The sequence below is a fragment of the Sinocyclocheilus grahami genome, unplaced genomic scaffold (genome assembly GCF_001515645.1).
Source record: "Sinocyclocheilus grahami isolate Dianchi unplaced genomic scaffold, SAMN03320097.WGS_v1.1 scaffold723.1, whole genome shotgun sequence".
NCBI classification, from domain to species: domain Eukaryota; kingdom Metazoa; phylum Chordata; class Actinopteri; order Cypriniformes; family Cyprinidae; genus Sinocyclocheilus; species Sinocyclocheilus grahami.
In genome coordinates, this window is record NW_015505902.1 from 475,217 (window position 1) to 500,201 (window position 24,985).

General features: G+C 38.2%; 1 protein-coding gene across 1 annotated transcript in view; it reads left to right on the forward strand.

Moving 5' to 3' along the window:
* Positions 1 to 24,985, forward strand: part of LOC107560391 (TOX high mobility group box family member 3-like) — an 85,991-nt gene that overhangs the window by 34,225 nt on the left and 26,781 nt on the right. The window lies entirely within an intron of this gene.

Here is a 24,985-nt window from a genome sequence, read left to right on the forward strand (position 1 = left end):
AGAGCTCATAATTTGTTTAAAAAAATATAACATATTACACATTAATGAATAAATCAATATATATAAAATTATTTAATTTAATTTAATTATTTAAATTTAATTTAATTTTTTTGTTCACGTAAGCTATAGCTTCTGACCTTTAAATCAAAACATACTCATGATTTTATGACATCAGTTACTGCTCAAGGAAATAACTGTCTATAAAAAAACGTGCATTACGTCTAAATTAAGTCATAAAAATAATGTATTTATGCATTGCTTAATCCAAAGTCATTTATAGCACGTGCCTATATCGTGTGCTATATCGAACATTTTTTCTATCGTTATCAAAGAAGGTGTACCATCGATACCGTTTTATCGCCCAGGCCTACTTTGGACTATAGTCACATAACACTGCAACAAAACCTGTTATGTCAAGCCTGTGGAAACACAGAGTAAGTAGCCGGCTGGGCACTGGCCAAGAATGGTGTCTGGCACAGAACATGCACCATTTCGGTGGAAAAGGAGTAGTGAGGGTTGTTTATTTAGTGCATTTTTTTTTTCCATGGTTAAGAGTAACTGTTACATTAAGAGAGAAATATGAAATTCACTGTGGAGTTCTGTGAAGGCAAATGCATTAGTTTAGACTGAGAAAAATAAACTGAATAATTTTGTCTTGCATGTTAGCCTGTATAGCTGGGAATACCTGATTCATTAAAAAATGTACTGAAACACTTGCTCATGCTGAATGGCCAATCACAAGCCAATCAATCAATCAATACTAAAAATTCTTTGGTGCCAAGTCAAACACTCAAGATAGATTTCTCTTTGTTCAATGTTTAGACAATTTTTTTTCATGATGTTCTGATGATGTGCTGATGTTCCCCCACACTATATTTATCTTGGATCACATTTGTTGTAAAAATATCCTAAAAAATGTGATTGGCTGAGTTGAAAGACTAAGAGGACATAATTATTATCCAATCAGTTTGAACATGGTTTCCATAACCACCACCTCTTTTCTTTTGAACAAGGTACTTTTTCATTCCTCCTGACCACCAAAAAAATAAAATATAATTTCGTAAATTGCATAAACAATTATGAACAAAACAGCATCATGTATTTATGCCTTGCTTAATCCAAAGAGCCGAAGTGCCATTCACACATATTACATTTAAAAACACATGAGACGCAGTGAAAAGGAATAAACCTCCACAAATTCGTCACGTGTTTTCTAAAAGTTTCAACTGTTTTAACTTTGCATGGCTACATCTCTTGTGTGAGACGCGAGTGCAGCAGTCATATTTGTCCGTCTAAAAAATGCGCTGAATATGCGGTCTGTGTGAATGGCTTGGTTTCGGTTTTAACCTAATCAAGATCTTCTCCGCATTGAGCTTCTATATTCCTCTAATATTTTGAATGAATAACGCAGCAGCGGCACGTCTCCTGGGCTAGACTAACAAAACATTAAAATGCAACAACGTCACTTACATCATTATCACCACATCTCGCGCACCACTGATGACGCTCCCTGATGCACACCTAACATTCAAATGCAAATGTTTATTTTAAATTCGACTAATATTCATTCTTTATTCACAATCTCCTCATCACAGGCAGGCACAGCACTCAATTTAGCATGTGTTCGTGTCTGTGTGTGCTGTCTGCGTCACTCATAGCACGTGCCTATATTGTGCGCCATATCGAACATTTTTTCTATCGTTATCGAAGAAGGTGTACCGTCGATAAATATCGATACCATTTTATCGCCTAGGCCTATTCTGTACGTGCATTCTCCGTTTAAATGCAGCTATCCAAAACCGTGAATCATGTCATCATTCAGGCAAAACTTTGCTTCAAGAATGAGCCACAATGCTGACGTGATCTAATCGCTAGCATACCCTGAGCACATGGGAGTTAATGTATTCCTCTTATCGGCAAGACATATTGGCATAATGTTTCATATCAGGCCAATGCTGATATTTACATTTAAAGCCATTATCGGCCGATTCCGATATTGGTCCGATAATATCGTGCATCCCTAATGTAATGTACTCATATACTGAGGTGACAGAGACTGAAAACACAGCGACTGTAATGTGCGCTTCAGTACGTGTGTAGTAAATGAAACCGTGCGTCTGCACCATTCATTCACACAGAGACACACAGAACATGCAGGATTCATATTTAAATGGTATTTTTGTGGCTTAATATTCACACGTTACTCTAGTCTACATCGCATTTTGATATAAGTGTACTGTTCTACTTTTGATGTATCCATCCTAAATTTGGCAAATTCTGTGACGTTCCACGTTATACAGTAAATTCAGTTTTTATGACTGGAATCCGAGATTCCGTCTGCGTTTTCCGCATTGCAGAAATCATATGTATGTCACCATAGAGTCTGGCATTACCATAGAGTTATGATATTTTATTTAAATTATGAGGTCAAAAAATATACATGGATGAATTCAATAAAATCAATTTAGAAAATATAAATTAATGGATTTTCATTTCATGTTGACTTGTAAAGTGTCTGACAGGTTTCCAACAACAAACTGTTTTTTTTTCACACAGTCTCAGCCAATAAGATGTTTAATGTACATTTATGCAGATTTTGGACCAATGAGATTTTGCAGTGGGTGGAGCTGACCTGCAAAATATACATTGGAGTAATCAACAAAATGTCCTGTTGCTCATCGTGGTTGTGGTTGTTTAGACAAAAACACAGATACATACTTAAGAGGTGGCTTTTATCTTTTGTCGTTTCATCGCATCGAGTTAGGACACAGTGTACGAGAGAACATCTATCTGAATTTATATTGAGCTTTATATAGCTCTTCAAGTGTAGTGTTTCTGAGATTATAATTGCACTAATGATTGCTCTCATTTCCTTTGACCTTTTATACATCATTAAAGCTAAAAGAAAGTAGAGGAAACATACTATTTAAAAAACCGTCTGGAACGTGTATGTTCATGGCCCTACAAAGTATATTTTGGTCTCTCAAAGCTCTCACAAGCTTTGTCCTGCTTTTCTGAAGTTATCGACCTCTCAGGCTTATTGCAGGGATATTTTCAGTGACCTAAAAACAGCTTTTGCTCTGAATCAAGTGGTTTCTAAAGATCCACATGGCACTCCATAAGTGTGCAATGCAATAAACTGTTTTATTTATGGTTAAAACAGCTACTTGTATCTTTCAAAAGTTGCTCTATATAAGACCCCTATCTTATCTATCTAATAGTCTCAACATTTAATCAACTCGAGCTCTTCTAATAGACTAAAACACTTTTGATTGTTACTTCATACCGAGGGTAACATGAGTCTCTACATATTCAATCATTTGTGACAAAGAGGTACAGTGTCAGTTGTTCATTTGATGAAGACTGTTTGGTTTTATGATATCCTGTCGCAGGAGTGAATAGTGACAGAAAAAGAAGAAGAAAGGAGGGAGAATCTCATTATTGTAACTGAAGAATGATGCCTCGGATACCACGTGTCAGACGATAATATAAAATCATAATGCAGAGCTTCTGTTAGTCCTTTGTCAGGTTGCGCCACGCATACCCACAATGCCCTGCGGCTCCAGGTTGTCCTGTATGAACTGACAAAGACAGCAGGTGTGCAAATACTAGTAAGGCTCACTGAGCAAAGAGTTCAGATAGCGAGGGTAAACAAAAGACTCATTTGAATGAGCAAACAGAACACATATTGAAATGACTTGTACGAGTAACAACATTCATAGACATAGAAGACAGCCTGTAGAGCTGTTACATTAGTCTTTCTTTCTTTCTTTTCTTGCTGTCTTTTTTCTCTGTCTTTCTCTTAACATGAAATTCAGTTGGATTTTAAAACCAGTAAGGTGATAGTAATCAGCTGGAGACTGTGTTATGAAAATTAGGGACCAATGTATATGTGCTATTAGCTTAAAAATGGTAATCGGTTACTGACACTACGGGTAACTCCTCCCCTACTTTCCCACAAGGTATCTGGGTACCTATTAAATATCTTCAAATCCAGTTCTTCTTCTCAAATTGAAATGCTACCATCTCCCTTGCTCTCTCTCTACATTTTAATTACAGAGGTGCATTAGACTGATAAGAAAAAAGACCCTTTGTTTTTCATGGGAATGTAATTTATGTTAAATAAATCGTTAGGGCATGTACACTTTGGCTCTACACTGTACTCTCTCTCTTTCCTCTTTTCCTTACTTTGTCATCTAATTTTCCAAACGGATTTGGTTTCTTATGTGTTTACATTAGCACTTCACAAAAATTGGATTCTCAGCATGTTGATTCACGCTGTTCCTTTGGACTCATTTGCTTGCACTTACTTACATTGTCAAAGCCGAGGAGGACCCGCCGATGTCTCCCATGCCTGAGGCGGAACAGGAGCATGGTTTTGTTCTGTAGTGGCACATTGCTCCAAGGGCACTGATTTCCAAAGGCTGGCAGCTTGTGCTGACATGCCAACTCATTTAAATTGTGCTTGACAGAACAACCCAGGGCAATTAATCATTTGACTAGCATGTGGAATGATGCTGTATCACAGACAGAGGAGAGAGAAAGGGAACTCTCACACGTTTGCTCTTCCTGTCCGATTCGCCAACCATGAAATTGTTATCATGCCCATGACAGCGTATTTTCCCTTGTAATAACAATCTGATCCATACAGAGGAGCTCTTCTTTTCATTAAGACAGGGCAGTGGACATTCACTTGCTGTCACTTGTATTGTAACACATTAAGACATATGTTCTCTGTTTGATGCTAAATGAAGACAAGGTTTTGCCAGAGGGAAGAATGACGAAAAAGAAAGAAAGAAAAGGAAAAAAAAAAGTTTGACGCTGTGTTCGTTTTTCATAGCCACCAACCATATGGTTTGCCTCACTGCTTAGCCAGCTGCTGATATTTATTTCATATGCATATTAAAACTGGAGAGTGGATGCTTTGTAGATGGTTTCAAAAATTGTACAGTGATTGCTTCATTGCTGATGGGTCTTTTATAAGCCTCAGAGGAATCTTTGAGAGAAACACCAGTCTGCACTCTCTGCTAAAGTGTGATTGAATGTTGCATTTAGCCTCTAATAAAGTTCTATTGGAGACTTCGGCAGCTGGCTCCCATCTGGAGTTTGTGGAGACGCTTTTACTGTGTGTGAGTGTGTTTTGGGGGGCGAGGGGCTTTATTTAAATATATAGGTAGGCGTAAAATGGAGCACCTCCTTTTTGTTAAATGAAATTTGACTTGAAGAACAGTGTGGTTATTATGCGAATAGATGGCACGGTGGATTTGTGCTGGGTGACTACAAGGAGGACCTTCAGAGGGTTCAGTGATATCTTAGGCATGGCGTTTGGTTGAAACCAATGAAATCAAAGAATAAACAGTAGAGGTTTGCAATGGGTGCTAACAACCCAAAGTCACTTGAAAAATGTACCATCTGGCGGTGGTTTTTTGTGCGACAATTCGGAATTTAAATGTCTGGTGAATTGCGCTAAAATGTTAATCCTCTATCCTTTTTGAATAATGTATAACTTACACTAAACCTAACAAATAGTGTTAACAGAAGCAAGCGTGAAATAAAAATGCATTAGATGAAGCAATCAGGCCATTTTCTCTTGCGTTTTCAAGCTCTTTTATTATTGTGACTCGCAACGAGACCCGAGCGCTTTACATCGCAAGTGTAATGCTGCACCAGGTAAGCTACTGAGCAAGGTTACTGTGTCAGATGAGCTTTACATATGGTGCTGGTTATGTGATGTAAATGTCAAAATGTATTCATTTACAAATCATGCGCCCTGGTTAAAGTTTTGTGAGGTCATAACAGTATTTTGCATGAAAATAAGTCTTTGTTAAACTGAGATGATATAATCTGCCCTAGGTAATTATCATTTATGTGAAAAGGTCTTGGTGTTTTACTGGCACTAGTGTTCATTTCAGCTGGAAACTGCAGTGAATTGTATTTATAGGTATGTTTTTGGAGTTGGGCAAAAATTGGCATGTTTTTCCAATGAGCCTAGGTTTGGTATGCGCATGGTGTATGATTGAATACTGAAGCAGTTTTAGGTATGAATGTGGTCTAATTTCAAATATGATGTTTACTTCTGTTGTCACCGTACAGATGCAGTTGTGCTTTTAGTAGCGTTGTTTTTCTCAGATGCAAATTCTTGGATGAAATGAAGCCTATAAATGCATCACTACCAAAGGGGTTTAACAGGATGATTCAGTGTGTAACTTATCACTTATGAGCACTTTGATTTTTTAATACATTTAATCTACACTTCTCATAATTAGCATGAATGCTTTGGTCTATAGCTGAGGTAAATAGAACCTCAACCTCTGTTATTGCTCATCTCTTTTCCTTTCTCTCTCTCTCTTCATTAGTTGATATAATGGAGGAGGATTCCTATGTAAGCTTTCTTGTGTAATATTTTTTGATCATTTTCAATATAATCAACCTGATTTACAGTTTAAAGTGATTCACTTAACTCAAATTCACTTAAACCTTCTAAACTTCCTCTGTACTGTACAAATGACATTCTCAGGGTTAACACATTTATTCGATTTGACATTATGACTGTTTCATTCTGTTCTGTGTGCTTTCAAAAAAACTGACCTTTGAAACTTATTGGAACTGATCGTAGTTCACACTCACAAATGTCCCTAACAGAGCATGCATTCCTCAGTAAATGGAGATGAATAATCTTTGCAAATAATGTGTAACACTTTGGCTTTGTAGCACTTTTAATATTTCTTTGAGTGATTCAACTTAGAAGCCAGTGGCATGAGTTTGAGGTGGGATGAAGAGTTTATCCAACCAAAGGCAAGAAGTGTTTGGAGAAACCTGCCCGAAAACTGCAACCCTTTACATTGCGAGTAAATCACTCGCATATGCGACTAAATCTTCTCTCTTTAATATTTCTTTGAGTGATTCAACTTAGAAGCCAGTGGCATGAGTTTGAGGTGGGATGAAGAGTTTATCCAACCAAAGGCAAGAAGTGTTTGGAGAAACCTGCCCGAAAACTGCAACCCTTTACATTGCGAGTAAATCACTCGCATATGCGACTAAATCTTCTCTCTGGGCGACTAAATTATGTCTAATATTAGCCAATGGCTAATAAATTCTCAGATTTTACTCGCCAGTGTGTGAGTTGGAGGCTGGGTATATGATTAGCACTGATATATTTTCACTCACAGAACACTCTGACTGAGCGCTTCAGAGTTTCACTCTCCGTCAAGTGATCTGTGATATTTTTCAGTTAATTTGAATGGATGCACAGCGCACCTGTGTTTGTGTATTTGGCGTAACGTAAACTCTAGTGTGAAGGCGCATGACTCGCCGTCGCTTTCTCTCACACGCGCAAAGAGCGAGAGCTAGTGAGAGTCTTGCATAACATGCAGAATTGATGCGCTACATGTAAACGATATACTTTGTTGTATTTTCCTGTAAAAATAATGGAGTTCCTTTGGAATTCTTCAGCTTTTAAGAACTGCCAGGTTCTCTGGTAGTAGGCGGAACAAATGCGCAAACGACAATCACATTGGCTGGTGCTCACCTATTATCATCCCTGTTTTGATTTCAGCTAATCAGTTCGAGCAAACGCACACAACCTGATTAATATTCATGAATCCAGTAGCTCATTAATCCCTAGTGCGTTTTTATATTGTTCTTATTAGTAGAATTCGTATAATAATAATAATAATAATAATATCTTATCTGTATTAATGGAACACTGAATGACCAAAAAAAGCACCAGCACCAGTCCTAAGTTCATGGTTACCAAGTATATATATATATATATATATAGTCTAGTAGAGTATAGTAGAGTAGAGTATTTCAGTCTGGCGAGTAAACAAAAAAATTTACTAGCCAATGGCGATTCAATTGCCAAAGTGTCTGTAGAGGATTGAACTGTCATTGTGCTAGTTGTGCAGAAATTCAACACTTCACCTTTAATAAACTTAAAGGGTTAGTTCACCCAAAAATGAAAATTAGCCTGTTATTTACTCACCCTCAAGCCATCCTAGGTGACTTTATTCTTTCAGACGAATCCAATCTGAGTTATATTAAAAATTGTCCTGGCACTTCTAAGCTCTATCATTGCAGTGGGCGGGTGTTTCTGTTCAACAGTCCAAAACACGTTAAATAAGGTGCGTGCATCTGTAATAAAACTTGCCTCACACGGCTCCGAGGGGTGAATAAAGGCCTCCTGTAGCGAATCCATGCTTTTTTGTAAGAAAAATATCCATATTTCAAACGTAATAAACACTTTTCTCTCACTTCCGGTATCTGTCATACGCGGAAGCAGTTCCGGCGGATGTCGTAGGACTTCGGCGTTGTGTAATTATTGACAAACGCGGAGAGAGAACAAAACTAAACGCCGGTCATGAATTAAAAGTAGAAACCGAGGATTTGTAAAGAAAAATGTCGGAGGATTTCGATATAAGCCAAGAGGAGACTGGTTTTCCTTTGCTAAAGTAAGGAAACTATTAAAACTGGAGAGTGGATGCTTTGTAGATGGTTTCAAAAATTGTACAGTGATTGCTTCATTGCTGATGGGTCTTTTATAAGCCTCAGAGGAATCTTTGAGAGAAACACCAGTCTGCACTCTCTGCTAAAGTGTGATTGAATGTTGCATTTAGCCTCTAATAAAGTTCTATTGGAGACTTCGGCAGCTGGCTCCCATCTGGAGTTTGTGGAGACGCTTTTACTGTGTGTGAGTGTGTTTTGGGGGGCGAGGGGCTTTATTTAAATATATAGGTAGGCGTAAAATGGAGCACCTCCTTTTTGTTAAATGAAATTTGACTTGAAGAACAGTGTGGTTATTATGCGAATAGATGGCACGGTGGATTTGTGCTGGGTGACTACAAGGAGGACCTTCAGAGGGTTCAGTGATATCTTAGGCATGGCGTTTGGTTGAAACCAATGAAATCAAAGAATAAACAGTAGAGGTTTGCAATGGGTGCTAACAACCCAAAGTCACTTGAAAAATGTACCATCTGGCGGTGGTTTTTTGTGCGACAATTCGGAATTTAAATGTCTGGTGAATTGCGCTAAAATGTTAATCCTCTATCCTTTTTGAATAATGTATAACTTACACTAAACCTAACAAATAGTGTTAACAGAAGCAAGCGTGAAATAAAAATGCATTAGATGAAGCAATCAGGCCATTTTCTCTTGCGTTTTCAAGCTCTTTTATTATTGTGACTCGCAACGAGACCCGAGCGCTTTACATCGCAAGTGTAATGCTGCACCAGGTAAGCTACTGAGCAAGGTTACTGTGTCAGATGAGCTTTACATATGGTGCTGGTTATGTGATGTAAATGTCAAAATGTATTCATTTACAAATCATGCGCCCTGGTTAAAGTTTTGTGAGGTCATAACAGTATTTTGCATGAAAATAAGTCTTTGTTAAACTGAGATGATATAATCTGCCCTAGGTAATTATCATTTATGTGAAAAGGTCTTGGTGTTTTACTGGCACTAGTGTTCATTTCAGCTGGAAACTGCAGTGAATTGTATTTATAGGTATGTTTTTGGAGTTGGGCAAAAATTGGCATGTTTTTCCAATGAGCCTAGGTTTGGTATGCGCATGGTGTATGATTGAATACTGAAGCAGTTTTAGGTATGAATGTGGTCTAATTTCAAATATGATGTTTACTTCTGTTGTCACCGTACAGATGCAGTTGTGCTTTTAGTAGCGTTGTTTTTCTCAGATGCAAATTCTTGGATGAAATGAAGCCTATAAATGCATCACTACCAAAGGGGTTTAACAGGATGATTCAGTGTGTAACTTATCACTTATGAGCACTTTGATTTTTTAATACATTTAATCTACACTTCTCATAATTAGCATGAATGCTTTGGTCTATAGCTGAGGTAAATAGAACCTCAACCTCTGTTATTGCTCATCTCTTTTCCTTTCTCTCTCTCTCTTCATTAGTTGATATAATGGAGGAGGATTCCTATGTAAGCTTTCTTGTGTAATATTTTTTGATCATTTTCAATATAATCAACCTGATTTACAGTTTAAAGTGATTCACTTAACTCAAATTCACTTAAACCTTCTAAACTTCCTCTGTACTGTACAAATGACATTCTCAGGGTTAACACATTTATTCGATTTGACATTATGACTGTTTCATTCTGTTCTGTGTGCTTTCAAAAAAACTGACCTTTGAAACTTATTGGAACTGATCGTAGTTCACACTCACAAATGTCCCTAACAGAGCATGCATTCCTCAGTAAATGGAGATGAATAATCTTTGCAAATAATGTGTAACACTTTGGCTTTGTAGCACTTTTAATATTTCTTTGAGTGATTCAACTTAGAAGCCAGTGGCATGAGTTTGAGGTGGGATAAAGAGTTTATCCAACCAAAGGCAAGAAGTGTTTGGAGAAACCTGCCCGAAAACTGCAACCCTTTACATTGTGAGTAAATCACTCGCATATGTGACTAAATCTTCTCTCTGGGCGACTAAATTATGTCTAATATTAGCCAATGGCTAATAAATTCTCAGATTTTACTCGCCAGTGTGTGAGTTGGAGGCTGGGTATATGATTAGCACTGATATATTTTCACTCACAGAACACTCTGACTGAGCGCTTCAGAGTTTCACTCTCCGTCAAGTGATCTGTGATATTTTTCAGTTAATTTGAATGGATGCACAGCGCACCTGTGTTTGTGTATTTGGCGTAACGTAAACTCTAGTGTGAAGGCGCATGACTCGCCGTCGCTTTCTCTCACACGCGCAAAGAGCGAGAGCTAGTGAGAGTCTTGCATAACATGCAGAATTGATGCGCTACATGTAAACGATATACTTTGTTGTATTTTCCTGTAAAAATAATGGAGTTCCTTTGGAATTCTTCAGCTTTTAAGAACTGCCAGGTTCTCTGGTAGTAGGCGGAACAAATGCGCAAACGACAATCACATTGGCTGGTGCTCACCTATTATCATCCCTGTTTTGATTTCAGCTAATCAGTTCGAGCAAACGCACACAACCTGATTAATATTCATGAATCCAGTAGCTCATTAATCCCTAGTGCGTTTTTATATTGTTCTTATTAGTAGAATTCGTATAATAATAATAATAATAATAATATCTTATCTGTATTAATGGAACACTGAATGACCAAAAAAAGCACCAGCACCAGTCCTAAGTTCATGGTTACCAAGTATATATATATATATATATATAGTCTAGTAGAGTATAGTAGAGTAGAGTATTTCAGTCTGGCGAGTAAACAAAAAAATTTACTAGCCAATGGCGATTCAATTGCCAAAGTGTCTGTAGAGGATTGAACTGTCATTGTGCTAGTTGTGCAGAAATTCAACACTTCACCTTTAATAAACTTAAAGGGTTAGTTCACCCAAAAATGAAAATTAGCCTGTTATTTACTCACCCTCAAGCCATCCTAGGTGACTTTATTCTTTCAGACGAATCCAATCTGAGTTATATTAAAAATTGTCCTGGCACTTCTAAGCTCTATCATTGCAGTGGGCGGGTGTTTCTGTTCAACAGTCCAAAACACGTTAAATAAGGTGCGTGCATCTGTAATAAAACTTGCCTCACACGGCTCCGAGGGGTGAATAAAGGCCTCCTGTAGCGAATCCATGCTTTTTTGTAAGAAAAATATCCATATTTCAAACGTAATAAACACTTTTCTCTCACTTCCGGTATCTGTCATACGCGGAAGCAGTTCCGGCGGATGTCGTAGGACTTCGGCGTTGTGTAATTATTGACAAACGCGGAGAGAGAACAAAACTAAACGCCGGTCATGAATTAAAAGTAGAAACCGAGGATTTGTAAAGAAAAATGTCGGAGGATTTCGATATAAGCCAAGAGGAGACTGGTTTTCCTTTGCTAAAGTAAGGAAACTTTGCTTCTTTTGCTCCTGTAAACAAACTCGTGAGACTGGCATATCTCGGAGGCGCACACGCAACGCATATGTCCTGCGTCATTTGCCGGAAGAGCTTCCGCGTACGACAATCAGCAGAAGTGTTTACTACATTTGAAATATGGATATTTTTCTTACAATAACGCATGGAATCATTACAGAAGGCCTTTATTCACCCCCCGGAGCCGTGTGAGGCACGTTCTATTATGGATGGGTCATGCGTGTGCTTTAATTAATGTGTTTTGGACTGTTAAAGAGAAACACTCACCCACTACAATAATAACGTTTGGAATAGCCAGGACAATGTTTAATCTAACTCTTTCGTCTAAAAGAAGAAAGTCATATACACCTAGGATGGCTCGAGGGCGAGTAAAACAGGCAAATTTTCATTTTTGGGTGAACTAACCCTTTAATTTCCGCTTCAGTGCGTGACTTTGTGTGTTTTATATGAACAAACAGTCAGTAGGGGTTACCAGATGTTGCTGCAACGTTAGCATCTGTTCGCTTGGACCGCTGGACAGTGCGCTCAGAAGCCCTAAACTCTGTAAAACCCCCAATGGTAGATTGTTTTAGGATCATTACCCTTCTCACTCACCCTGATAAAGCTTGTAGGAGAGCATTCATCTCCCCATGCTCCTCTGAGCCACATGTCAGAGCCCCGGAGACTGGAATCTCCAAAGCTCTGTTTACACATGGGCTCAATGCACTCCTGAGCTCAGCTAGCCTCACCGAGCACCGCGGTGTAAAAGAAGGCCACGATCGCTACTAATTAAGCGTTGGGGAGGAGTCTGAGCTGTTTGACGTCCTATGGTTTGAATAGCCATTCTGTTCTGTGCCAGTAGTGAGAGAGTGAATTGTTATCGGTGTAATCTTTGTGGGTTGAGCATATAAACAATGTCTCTTCAGTATAGAAACATTCTGTGTAAATGACAGGCAGTGTTGTGTTCATATAGGGATCTGATTTAGCCGTATAGGTTTTCACCGCCTTGGCATGCGAGACCTCTGTGTTTAACGTCTTTGTTCTCAATCCAGGGCTGCTGTAGGATACGATCTACTTGTATGGCGTTCATCGAAAAGATCGCTAAGCTAGAGAGCGCCTGGCCCCCGTCTAACTGAGGCTAAAGGGCTGCAGAGGAGAGCTGTGATATTTGAAGTAATTCACAAGTGCATGTGTTCGCACATTAGTGGGATGCAGTCGGACAGCCACAAGGTTGAGAGCTAATTACAGCATTTAAAGCCTATCAGTTCCATGTGATTGCTGCTTGTGCTGGGTAAACGGCTTCTATTTGGTATGCTGTGGAAGTTTCCCCTCACAGCGAGGGCTCTGTGGCAACAAATTATTTTAATCTTAATTGCATGTAGGTGGAGACATGAAATAATGGGACATATTTGTGTTCAATCTGCTGTGTTTTCATTACATTGTGGAGGAAAACATTGTTAGCGGGAGTTAATTAACAAATATGAGTAATTGCTCTATGCTCATATTTATCACTAGTGTGTTCGCAACAGGCAGGCCTGAAGCGCTAACGACAAAGTGCTACATAAATCAAAGTGCTTTTCTTTGCCAAAGCAGAGCCTTTGGGAGGTACCTTAGAGCTTAATTAGAATCTAGAAGGATTTTGTTTTAAGTGTGAGGTGAGCAAGCACTTGAATAACAATGATAAATTAGGCCCCAGAGCATTGCCTGTATGTTTTGGACCGTGTGCGCAATGTTATATCCTATTTCTATATAATTCATAAAGTGTGATGGCAGAGGCGCCGCGCCAGACGTTCTGCCGGTCCTGTCGATTTGATGAGAGAGATTAATGCAGGGATTGCTGTTACTGGCAGAAAAGTTTACTGAAATTATGCCAGAGTGTTCACTGCAGAATTACACAGATGGGATTACGTAGACTATTCAGATTTTACGAGGCCGTTTAGAATATTTTTCTTGTCATGGAGTAATACGAAGGGATGCTTAATGTTGTGCTTCGCTGTCAGTCATAATTCAGTGATTTGGCCGACCAAAATATTTAGCATCCAACATATTTGTGGTCAGCCAATAAAGTGTTCATTTTTGACTCTTGATGGGAAATTACTGTGTAACTTGATAAGTCTTCTGTTTCATCAGTTATGTTTTTCAGTTTTCAGGGTTTCTTTATATTCTATTTTTAGAACTTCATTATGGGGTTCATTTGTAATAAACTTTTAATGCACAAAAACCTATTTATATATGAAAAACAGCATGGTGATGTATAGGCAACCTGTTGTGGGGTAAATTAAATAATTAACTTTTATATTGTTACTGTACTGAAGCCCTGAGGCCAAAGCAATTTTTTTTATTGTTAGATTAAATTACTCTTAATGTTAGATGCATTCATCAATTAAATAATTTTTAATTCATTTAAAATATGTTTGTATAAGACTTTTAACAATAAAAAAAATCTCTGGATCCCACTTTGAAAAACCTTGGACTGACCGGTCACCAGCATTTAATTACTTAGCCACATAAAGGAGCAGAGTGCTCTCATGTACACGTACAGAGAGCATGTTGCTGAAGTGAAGGACTGTGTATTGCCACGTATTGCCAATTGAAGGCTTCTGTTACACTACCGCAGCAGGCCTTGGAGGTGCACTGAATGTTATCTGTGGATTTTTAAAAAATAGCACGCTGAGTGAAAAGACTTGTCTGACAGACACTTGTGTGATTCTTGATTACAGTCATACTGATACTCTGTGGACATGCATATGGACAGGGTAAATTAAATAATTAACTTTTATATTGTTACTGTACTGAAGCCCTGAGGCCAAAGCAATTTTTTTTATTGTTAGATTAAATTACTCTTAATGTTAGATGCATTCATCAATTAAATCATTTTTAATTCATTTAAAATATGTTTGTATAAGACTTTTAACAATAAAAAAAATCTCTGGATCCCACTTTGAAAAACCTTGGACTGACCGGTCACCAGCATTTAATTACTTAGCCACATAAAGGAGCAGAGTGCTCTCATGTACACGTACAGAGAGCATGTTGCTGAAGTGAAGGACTGTGTATTGCCACGTATTGCCAATTGAAGGCTTCTGTTACACTACCGCAGCAGGCCTTGGAGGTGCACTGAATGTTATCTGTGGATTTTTAAAAAATAGCACGCTGAGTGAAAAGACTTGTCTGACAGACACTTGTGTGATTCTTGATTACAGTCATACTGATACTCTGTGGACATGCATATGGACTGCCTGTCTGTCTTGGCACCAGATTCAGCCATCTGGCCTCAATTATGCTTTAAACATGCTTTGTTGTACATGACAAGTCCACACTGACAGCGAGTCTGCCAGTGTTTAAACGTCATGCCTCTGGCTACGATTATACTCAATCAGTCACTCTGATTTTAATTGGAATGGTTGAGGATGAGTGGGAGATGTGAATGAAAATAAAAGTGTCTTCATCTCTGCTGTGGTCAATTTGGAGGTTTTAAGTGTGGCTGTGCTCAAACTGCTTGGAATTGAAATTTGTACTTTACAAAGAAGAGTATCCTGCATTATCCTTTTAAATGAAAAAAAAATGCATGTTTGCCAAGTCTCTTTGAAAAGTTTTCTTTTAGGACAGTTTTTTGTTTACTTCTATTAGTTCAGAACTAATAGTCATAATGAGTCTTGTGATTGACTAGTCATGATCTGTCCTGAAAATCTGACCTCTGGGTTTGGGACTAGCCAGAAAACTATCGCTGATGTATCGCTTCTGTGTAAATTAATGAATTTGTTTCCACCATGTTTTTTATTAATCTTCAAAGCCCAAGAGAAAGTATGGAAGCAGTCTATCTCTCGTTTCCCACCATCCTCAGATGCATTCCATGTCAGACCTTTCCTCTATCTCTTTTCTCTTATGCTCGGATTAGCCACTTGCCAATGTCTTCACCGGACTTGCTGTAGCCGTAAATTGGCTGGCTGTGCTGTTTTGAGGTTACTGCTTTCAAAATATCTGTTAGGAGTACACAGAAGGTCCCAGAAGACCTCTTCAGATGCAGAGAAACGGGTCAAACACTGACCTAATGAAGACAGATGAGTGTGCTGTGGATGATGGCTGGTATGTGGAATGTTTCGTGTGCTTTGGCAAATCTGTTATTTTAGTATAGCACTTCTCCCATTTGGCCTTTAACAGAGGTCAAGACTCAAATATAGGATCTGTTATTGACCCTCTTTTCAGACTTTTCACCGTAAAATTGCATGATGTCCTTGTGGTGAAGGACTGTACATTTTTCTGGACCCCAGTGCAAAATGGACACAGACATTTTGTCTTTAAGCAATATGGTTTAATTATTTTATGTGTATTATATGATTTTATCATAGGGTGCATTTAAAAAGTTTTGTTGAGGTCAAATTTTTGTCATATGCATTGTGTGATTGACGTGTACATTGATTCCTCCGATTTCGTTTCTTGTTTGTTGTTGTTGTAGTGCCAGAATCACTCACAGGTTGATTTCCATAGTCTCTTCTGTTCTCTCAAAAACGTATTTGTTGCTGAAGATAAGTTCTCTCCATCCACACCATATGAAACTCTTTTAACGATGTGGCACAGTTTCAGTAATTCACTGTTTTATTTCAGTTTCTTTTTGATCTCTGTGCTGTTGCCCTGTCTTCAAGAGTGGAATAATTTTAGGGCATATATGTGCAAATCCTTAGTGCTCTTTTGTTCCTGGGCTCTCAAAATGTCACCATAATGACCAGAAGTGAATAGAGAAGATTAGGCAATGTAATTTCTGCAGCACTGCCGTTGTAATCTTAGCTCTCCTTTGAAAATGCAATGTGAAAGATGACAATTTAGGTGTAGCTGACAGGTGTAGATGACAGTTCAATTGCCTCTAGTCAATTGAATTGCCTTTGTTTTTCATATTACTTCTATTATTTAACTTGGAATACTGTTTGTCTTTCATTGTTTGTGAGCAAGATCACGCTTTCCATACAGCTGTGTGTGAACACAATTAGAGATGCACCGATTGCAATTTTCTTGGCCGACTCCGATTTCCAATTTTTTGTTAGTGTGATCTGCCGATACCGATTTTTGCAGATTCCGTAATAAAATAAGAACAAATAAAAAAAATTGCAAACAACAGCACAAATAAATGCAATAGAATAAAGAGAGCTATGAAACCAAGTTTTTTTAGGTTAAGTTTTTATTCAGTTAAAAAATACTACAGAAAATAAAGTAATCAATAACACATCCAGTGTTATTTTACATTTGATTACTTTAATTTCTGTAGTCTTCATTGTAAAAATTAAATGCAGATTAATGCTTACCATTAAAGTTATAAAACGTATACAGTCAAGAGCAGAAAATTATTTTATTTTACTTTGATTAACATGACAGACAGCAGCAAGAATATTGGACTGTGGTCCCTTTAAGAGTTTATCCACGGACCCAATATACTGTTACACAACATGCGTTCTCTTTCTCAACTATTTAACATTCCAAAACTTACTGTGTATATCTGGATACTCGCCAAAAATGGGCATTTTGACATAATTTTTTATGTATTTGAACGTTTAGCGCAGTTAGCCACTCATTTTGGTATTTGTGGCTCACAAGCTGTTTGAGACTGAGCGCGGATTGTGCGCTCCACTAATATAGATCAGTGGTGGTGCGCGTGTTTGGTATAAGCGTGAAACCTGCGGGAATGACTAAAATAATGTGCAATACAAGCACTATTTAAGCGGAGCGAATGAGACGTGTGTGAGAGAGAAGGGGTCGTCGGAGAGAAGAGAGCGAGAATGCGCAGCTGACGTTATTGCCTGTGCCGCTGGTAACAAAACGGATCGGCTCGGAATGACTGTGGTCCCTTTAAGAGTTTATCCACGGACCCAATATACTGTTACACAACATGCGTTCTCTTTCTCAACTATTTAACATTCCAAAACTTACTGTGTATATCTGGATACTCGCCAAAAATGGGCATTTTGACATAATTTTTTATGTATTTGAACGTTTAGCGCAGTTAGCCACTCATTTTGGTATTTGTGGCTCACAAGCTGTTTGAGACTGAGCGCGGATTGTGCGCTCCACTAATATAGATCAGTGGTGGTGCGCGTGTTTGGTATAAGCGTGAAACCTGCGGGAATGACTAAAATAATGTGCAATACAAGCACTATTTAAGCGGAGCGAATGAGACGTGTGTGAGAGAGAAGGGGTCGTCGGAGAGAAGAGAGCGAGAATGCGCAGCTGACGTTATTGCCTGTGCCGCTGGTAACAAAACAGATCGGCTCGAAATCGGAAAGAAGTGAGACTGACCGGCCGGTCACCGATCCGGGCCGATCATGAGGAAAATCGGCCGATTCCGATCCCTGGCCGATCGATCGGTGCATCTACACACAATAGTGTAAACGGTCTGTGTGGCACAAAGCCTAAAACCTAAACCGTTTTCATTATTCAGGCTAATTTATATCAACCACGCTGTTAATCTTCCACAACCTGATGATTGCTTTGTTTCTCGACACATTTCTGGAGAGCGGCCATAACTGTGTTTTCAGAAGGACTCCTGTCAGTGGCGCCAGGCTACACAGCCACAAATTGGAATGTGGCACTGGCCCGGGAATACAGCCAAGATTAAAATTAGACAATAACCTCTGGCCCCTCATGCAGGCTTCTCTCTGCAGCTGTAGGCTGATCCATTTGTTTAATATGGTGGAGTATTCGCTAGAATAATAAGCTGATGTATGAGCCGGCTCTTAACAGTTTGTGTTTCACAGACTTACAAAGACTGAACAACTGGCAGGCAGAGCTCCCACTGCAGATGTATCCAAACTGCAATAAAGGAAATGTACAGTATGTAACTGCTAAATATACACATTTGAAGAAATTAGTCATGGAAATGATGAATACAATAGAACATGCTGTTTTGGAAGTTTCACAGAGAGTTTCTTGGTAATATGAAAATGCATTTAACATTTTTATAGGGTACACTTTTTATTGCATTATTTTTTTATTATACAGGGCTTGTTGGTACATTCCAAACCCCTAAATGAAATTAGGTGCAAGTCAGCATGCACATAAACTGTGTTCACTTTCATATGTGGGGGCGTTGTGTGTGTGAGTGTGTAACTGGATGTTCTGTTCTATTGTGGGAATCTCTGAAGCTATATCCAGGGTGTAAGCTGTACTGTGGCACAGAGCCAGTGCTGTACCAATCGAGATCAAAGATGAAGCTTCAGCTAGTCAGGGCTTTCTTTAAAGGTTTTCTGTAAGGACTGAAATAGAATAACTGACCTATAACTCCAGCACAGAAAGTTACAGAGGTTGTCATTAATCGGAGGTATTTAGACAAGAAAAAACAGGGCCGTTTTGTCTTGTCTAAATACCTCAGATTAATGGCAACCCCCATGGTAGGTCCGGCTCTATTACACAGCAGAAACAGATGCTGGGGTGGTGGGAGGTGATAATCCCTAGTGTGCTCTTGTGTGACATCTTATGTTGTACGGCATGTTTTTGTGTGTCCAAATAGGACATGTTGCATTATCATTGATTTTATTCTAATAATAATAATTACTACTACTACTACTTTGAGTGTTTTGTAACGCATGCTAAGGTTATTGTAGTCAAGTCAACCCATATTTTTCAATGTCAAATTTACTCCTTTTAATTTGCATTTAACCATCCCTCTTTATGTATTACAGTGGTTTAATGCCAGTCATACTGAAAGCTCAGTGGATAGAAACTCAAGGACTTATATATGGATCCATTTCATATCTCTCATCTAGTGGGAAAAAGTTCAAGTAGCTCTCAGATTTCATTGTTGCCACTTGTAGCTCTTTTGGCAACGGTACACTAGTCCAGATCTTCTCTTGGCATGTTTTTGTGTGTCCAAATAGGACATGTTGCATTATCATTGATTTTATTCTAATAATAATAATTACTACTACTACTACTACTTTGAGTGTTTTGTAACGCATGCTAAGGTTATTGTAGTCAAGTCAACCCATATTTTTCAATGTCAAATTTACTCCTTTTAATTTGCATTTAACCATCCCTCTTTATGTATTACAGTGGTTTAATGCCAGTCATACTGAAAGCTCAGTGGATAGAAACTCAAGGACTTATATATGGATCCATTTCATATCTCTCATCTAGTGGGAAAAAGTTCAAGTAGCTCTCAGATTTCATTGTTGCCACTTGTAGCTCTTTTGGCAACGGTACACTAGTCCAGATCTTCTCTCTATCTCTCTTGCTGATATGTTTGTAAAAGGCCAGCTTCTACAGTAATAAATATCAAGTAATGCAGTTTTCATTTATAAATGGCCCTTTATACACCCAGATGTGCTTGTTTTTAAAGAAACAGGGCGCATAGCAGAATGCAATGACAGAACAAAAAAGCACAGAAGAGAGAAGGAAAGTGAGGGAGAGAGAGCGAGAGCATGAAAAAGAGAGATGAGAGGAAGAGGTGACTGTCTAAAGAGAGTCTCTGTCAGTGTGATTGTATTCTCTCTGCGTGCAGTGCTTTCATGTAATGATTTTAGCTTTAAACTGACTTTTAGTGATCGATTTCTCCTGCGGATCAGAACAGCCCTGCTTTAGACTCTTTGTGTGGGCCTGCTGAACAAAGATGTCAGTTTACACATTTACCTCCCTGAACTGTGTGTACATTTGTCGTTTATGTTTTTGTGTGCCGCTTATATTGTGTTATTCACGCCATCTTAGAGGCTGAGATTTACTGTCTCCCTTAAAATACCAAGGATAATTCCTTTCTCAAAGTGTTGTATTTTTATAAAATATGCGTCACACTCCAGTATTTTTGTTCAGCTCTCCCATTCGTAGATAATGACCATGTGACCTCAGTAATTCTTCAAACAGGCTGTTGGGCATGGTCACATTATTCTCAAGTGGATTGTGTTTGGGTTGTGTCGGGTCTTAGTTCTGTAATATAGTTTTTTCCCCCGGGGTAATTAAATTCACTCTGTTGTAATAATATCTTATTTCCCTCTAGAAACACTTGCATAAGAATACACAAACACTCAGGTTATGAAACCCGGCTCAGTATGGATGCTGGTGTCCAAAATCAGTCAGGAGCTTCATAAAAGTGAAGCCTCGCATTTTTGTGCATGTAACAACGGCAAGATTCATAAAAGATTGTCTGCTAGAACCATTTTTGTCAGTTAAGTTTTTTGAAATGTAAAACTACTTATTTTCCAAAATAAATGAATAAAATGTAATGCTAAAAATAAAAATAAATGAGAAAAAGTCTAAAACTTTGCGTCACTTATCAGCTCGTTGGTTGCGAGTGAAGTGTTTTTGTGCATATAATTTGGGCATATAAGAACAATAACTTCTATAGACGATTGATGGAGTAAACCTTTTTAGTCAGTATAGAGGTTAGAAATGTTTAAAACCTATATATACTGTATATTTTTTTATTGCATATAATGTAAAGAATGCTATGTTTAATGCTAAAAAAAGAAAAAAACTCAAACTTGATGTCATTAATCAACTAGTTGGTTGTTGACTAGTCATCTATTGTAATTTATCCCTAACAGGGGCGTGTCTTGAGCTCGTTACTGTTCACTAATGAGGCAGAGGTAGTGTTTGCATTACTCCTCTCATCTTGTTAATTACAGAGGCTCCATTGTCTGATCTGACCCATTTACAGCATTCTCTCTTTCATTTTTTCAGTTAGTCTCATCCTCCCATCACGGCTAATCTCATTTGGCATCTGGCTCAATCCCACCCTGCCATGAACATGAGAGGGTCTGCTCTCTCACTGAAGACAGCCAAGAGCGACAACAACACCCCCTGTGTCCGTTTCCATTCACGCTAACTTCTGTTTCCTAAAAGCTCTGGTTCGTTGTATTTCTGTTTATCGGCATCAGTTGTTAAATGTACAGCTGACAAGTGAGAGGTGATTTAAAGCAGTCCTTCTGTGATATCCGTAATGTTTGTTCAATTAATATTCATGAGTTGTGGATCTACATGTGTCAGTGATGCGAGGCAGAGAGGCAGGTAATGGGATTTAAAACAGGGTGAATACTGATGGTGTGAATGAATAACTTAAAGCCTGGAGCAGTGCTAGTGTATACACACACACACACACACACACACACTTCTTTCTTTCCTCTTGCTGTTTGTATCATGTAGGCCCACATTAGTGATGAAATGAGGGAGGGGGCATGATCTTTTTTTCCATCTTTTCAGAATCCACCTTGTTCTCTCTGTTCTTTTTTAACTTTCTCAAAGAAGTGATCTTCTTCAAATTTCATTGGTAAAGTCAATATGAATGCCGTTCACAACCCATTTTCTGTAATGTAACTTATTTCAGAGTGAAACTGGATATTTAATAATGAAAAAGTGTGTGGTGGAATAAATTGGATTATTAAAATATGTGAGTTAAACCCAATGTGAGTTAAAACAATGCATGCATTGATATTTGACCATTTACTCTTAAAAATAAAGGTTCTGAATTGGTATCTATGGTTCCACAAAGAACCTTTAACATCCATGGAACCTTTCCATTGCACAAAAAGTTATTTATTTTGGAAAACAATCTTTAGATTAATAAAATGTTCTTCACACTAAGAAAAAAATGGTTTTTTCGGATTGACTTGCATTGATGAATCTTTCAGAATAATAGCAGGCAAGTCCATTTTGACTCTAAAAAGTGCTGCAGTTATATTGATTTGTTGTATTCGTTGTAAATTTTCGTGTTGTTTTACTATTCTTTATTATTGGAGTGTGGGGTGAAGGGTAGGCTTATTCTTTTCTTCTAATGAGATGTTTAGTCAAAGACTTCTCTGTCTTTCTCTCTCCCCATTGGTTGCTCCAAAAACTAATTTTCCTCTACAGAGACACATGCTAAAAAAGCAGAAAGCATGAAGGTTTTTTGGGGAACCCCAAATGATTATTCCATGGCATCGCTGTGAAATCCCCCTTATTAATAGTGATAATTAACATGAGCAGTAGCCTGAGCAGCCTCAGTGATGACAGCAGAAAGAGAAACTTGTTTGAAAGGTTGAGCAAATTATTTTTTGATTTAAAGATTATGGAGAAACATTTGTTTTTTCGGATTGACTTGCATTGATGAATCTTTCAGAATAATAGCAGGCAAGTCCATTTTGACTCTAAAAAGTGCTGCAGTTATATTGATTTGTTGTATTCGTTGTAAATTTTCGTGTTGTTTTACTATTCTTTATTATTGGAGTGTGGGGTGAAGGCTAGGCTTATTCTTTTCTTCTAATGAGATGTTTAGTCAAAGACTTCTCTGTCTTTCTCTCTCCCCATTGGTTGCTCCAAAAACTAATTTTCCTCTACAGAGACACATGCTAAAAAAGCAGAAAGCATTTGCTTTTCTCAAACTACTCAAGCGACACCAATTCACCATCCTGTATTTAAATGGCTAGGACTCCGTGTGACCTAAGGACCGCTGACAGGAGACTCTCACTGATATGATCAGAAGACCGTTTAATAACAACAGGACAAACACCGTATGGAAAAATGGTCATTTTTCAGGGTTTACATTTTCAGAGAGACATTTTGCGGCTGACATGATGGTGCTGTATTGTGCGAGGCAGCGTGGTGTTCCTCTTTAGATGCACCAGGTGAGAGCTCCAAAAGGCCTCCTCAGCCCAAACCACCTGCTCTTCAAGTCTTGCAGCTGCTGCGGGGCCCGCGTGTGTGTTTGCGTTGTGCACGTGTATATTTGCTGGTTAGACTTTTAACATATCAGCTCATTCTTTTTCTGTCCCCCCGCTCTTTCTCTCACTCACTCTCTCTCCAGGGCATAGACTAATTAATGGATACCATTCGCAGTTGATTAGCTACAGTTCCTTCGGTAATTACATTCGCATACTAACCACTCAGACAAAAAGATGAGGGGGAGAGAGAGAACAAAGCAAGGGAAAAATAAATGAATGCTCTTCTCATTTTGCTCTGATCTTAATTTGTTCCTGCAATTGTTTGCCCTCCACAATAAGATAAGAAAGCCCTTTTTCCCTCTTATTCCAACTCTTCTGGTTGTGTAACATCTGAAGGAATCACTTTGTTTTAAACAGACAAAAGCTTGCTGTTGGATGCACCGTTGAATCAGGGCCTTGAGGCTGTTGTGGTTGTTGTTTGTGTGTGTGTGCATGGTCCTCACATGTGTGTGTCTGTGTGTGTATGCATGATTTGTCTGGTTATAGAGGGCCCTCTGTGCTGGTCCTCCAGCTGCTAACCCATAATTCCTCATTTTGCTTTTCCATTGTTCCTACCTGTCAGTGTGTTTGTGTCTCAGAAGAAAAGATAGGATGCCTGCCATTTCAACAATTTGCCATCACGTTTGATTTAGAAATACAGATTGAATAAAGGATCATAATAAAGAAGAGAGCTCAATTTAGAAAGAAATCTGTAGTAAACTACGTGGATACTGTACAACAAACACCACCACCATCCAATAATATTTTCACATGTTAAAAAAATGACCTGAATATACTGTATGTACCCTCAGTTTTAATTATATATTTTTTCTTCACATTATCAGACCTTTTCTGTTGTCTTTTTTTGTGTGTGTTGTTTTGAAAGCTGCTCTGTGTTCAGCTACTTTAATAAACCATGATCTTTCATCAGCCTGTGTGGGCATTTCAGTTTAGTAAGATGACTGTGTGACTCTCCCCCACTCTTGTAATGCAAAGTTAGTCTCTGCATGACAGACAGCAAGCCTCACCTAGGTTTCCCACTGATGCATTACAGTTCAAGATGATGTGAGGTGAATTAGCAGCTGGGATACTTCCTGTGTCATTATTACCCATTTACATGAGGGGTGAACTAATCAATGAACCATTTGGCTACCGTTTTCCAAATTTATGTGCTGGTACATTAGTAATTTCTGTGACTGTTTGATTCCAGAATTTTTGGAATTAATTCTGAAATTCTAAGTTTGGTAATTCTTATCATACTTTTAAATCTGTATTTTAAAGTAACTGTGTTCGCTGTTCTCATTGTGACTTTTTTTTATTATTTCGACCAAACATCCAATTAGATTTAAAATATCTCATGCAAGAAGTAAAATAAAGTCAACACCTGTAGTTAAAATAAACCAGGCACTTTTAATAATTTCATTTGATTATATTTATTTAATAGGCATATATATATATATATATATATATATATATATATATA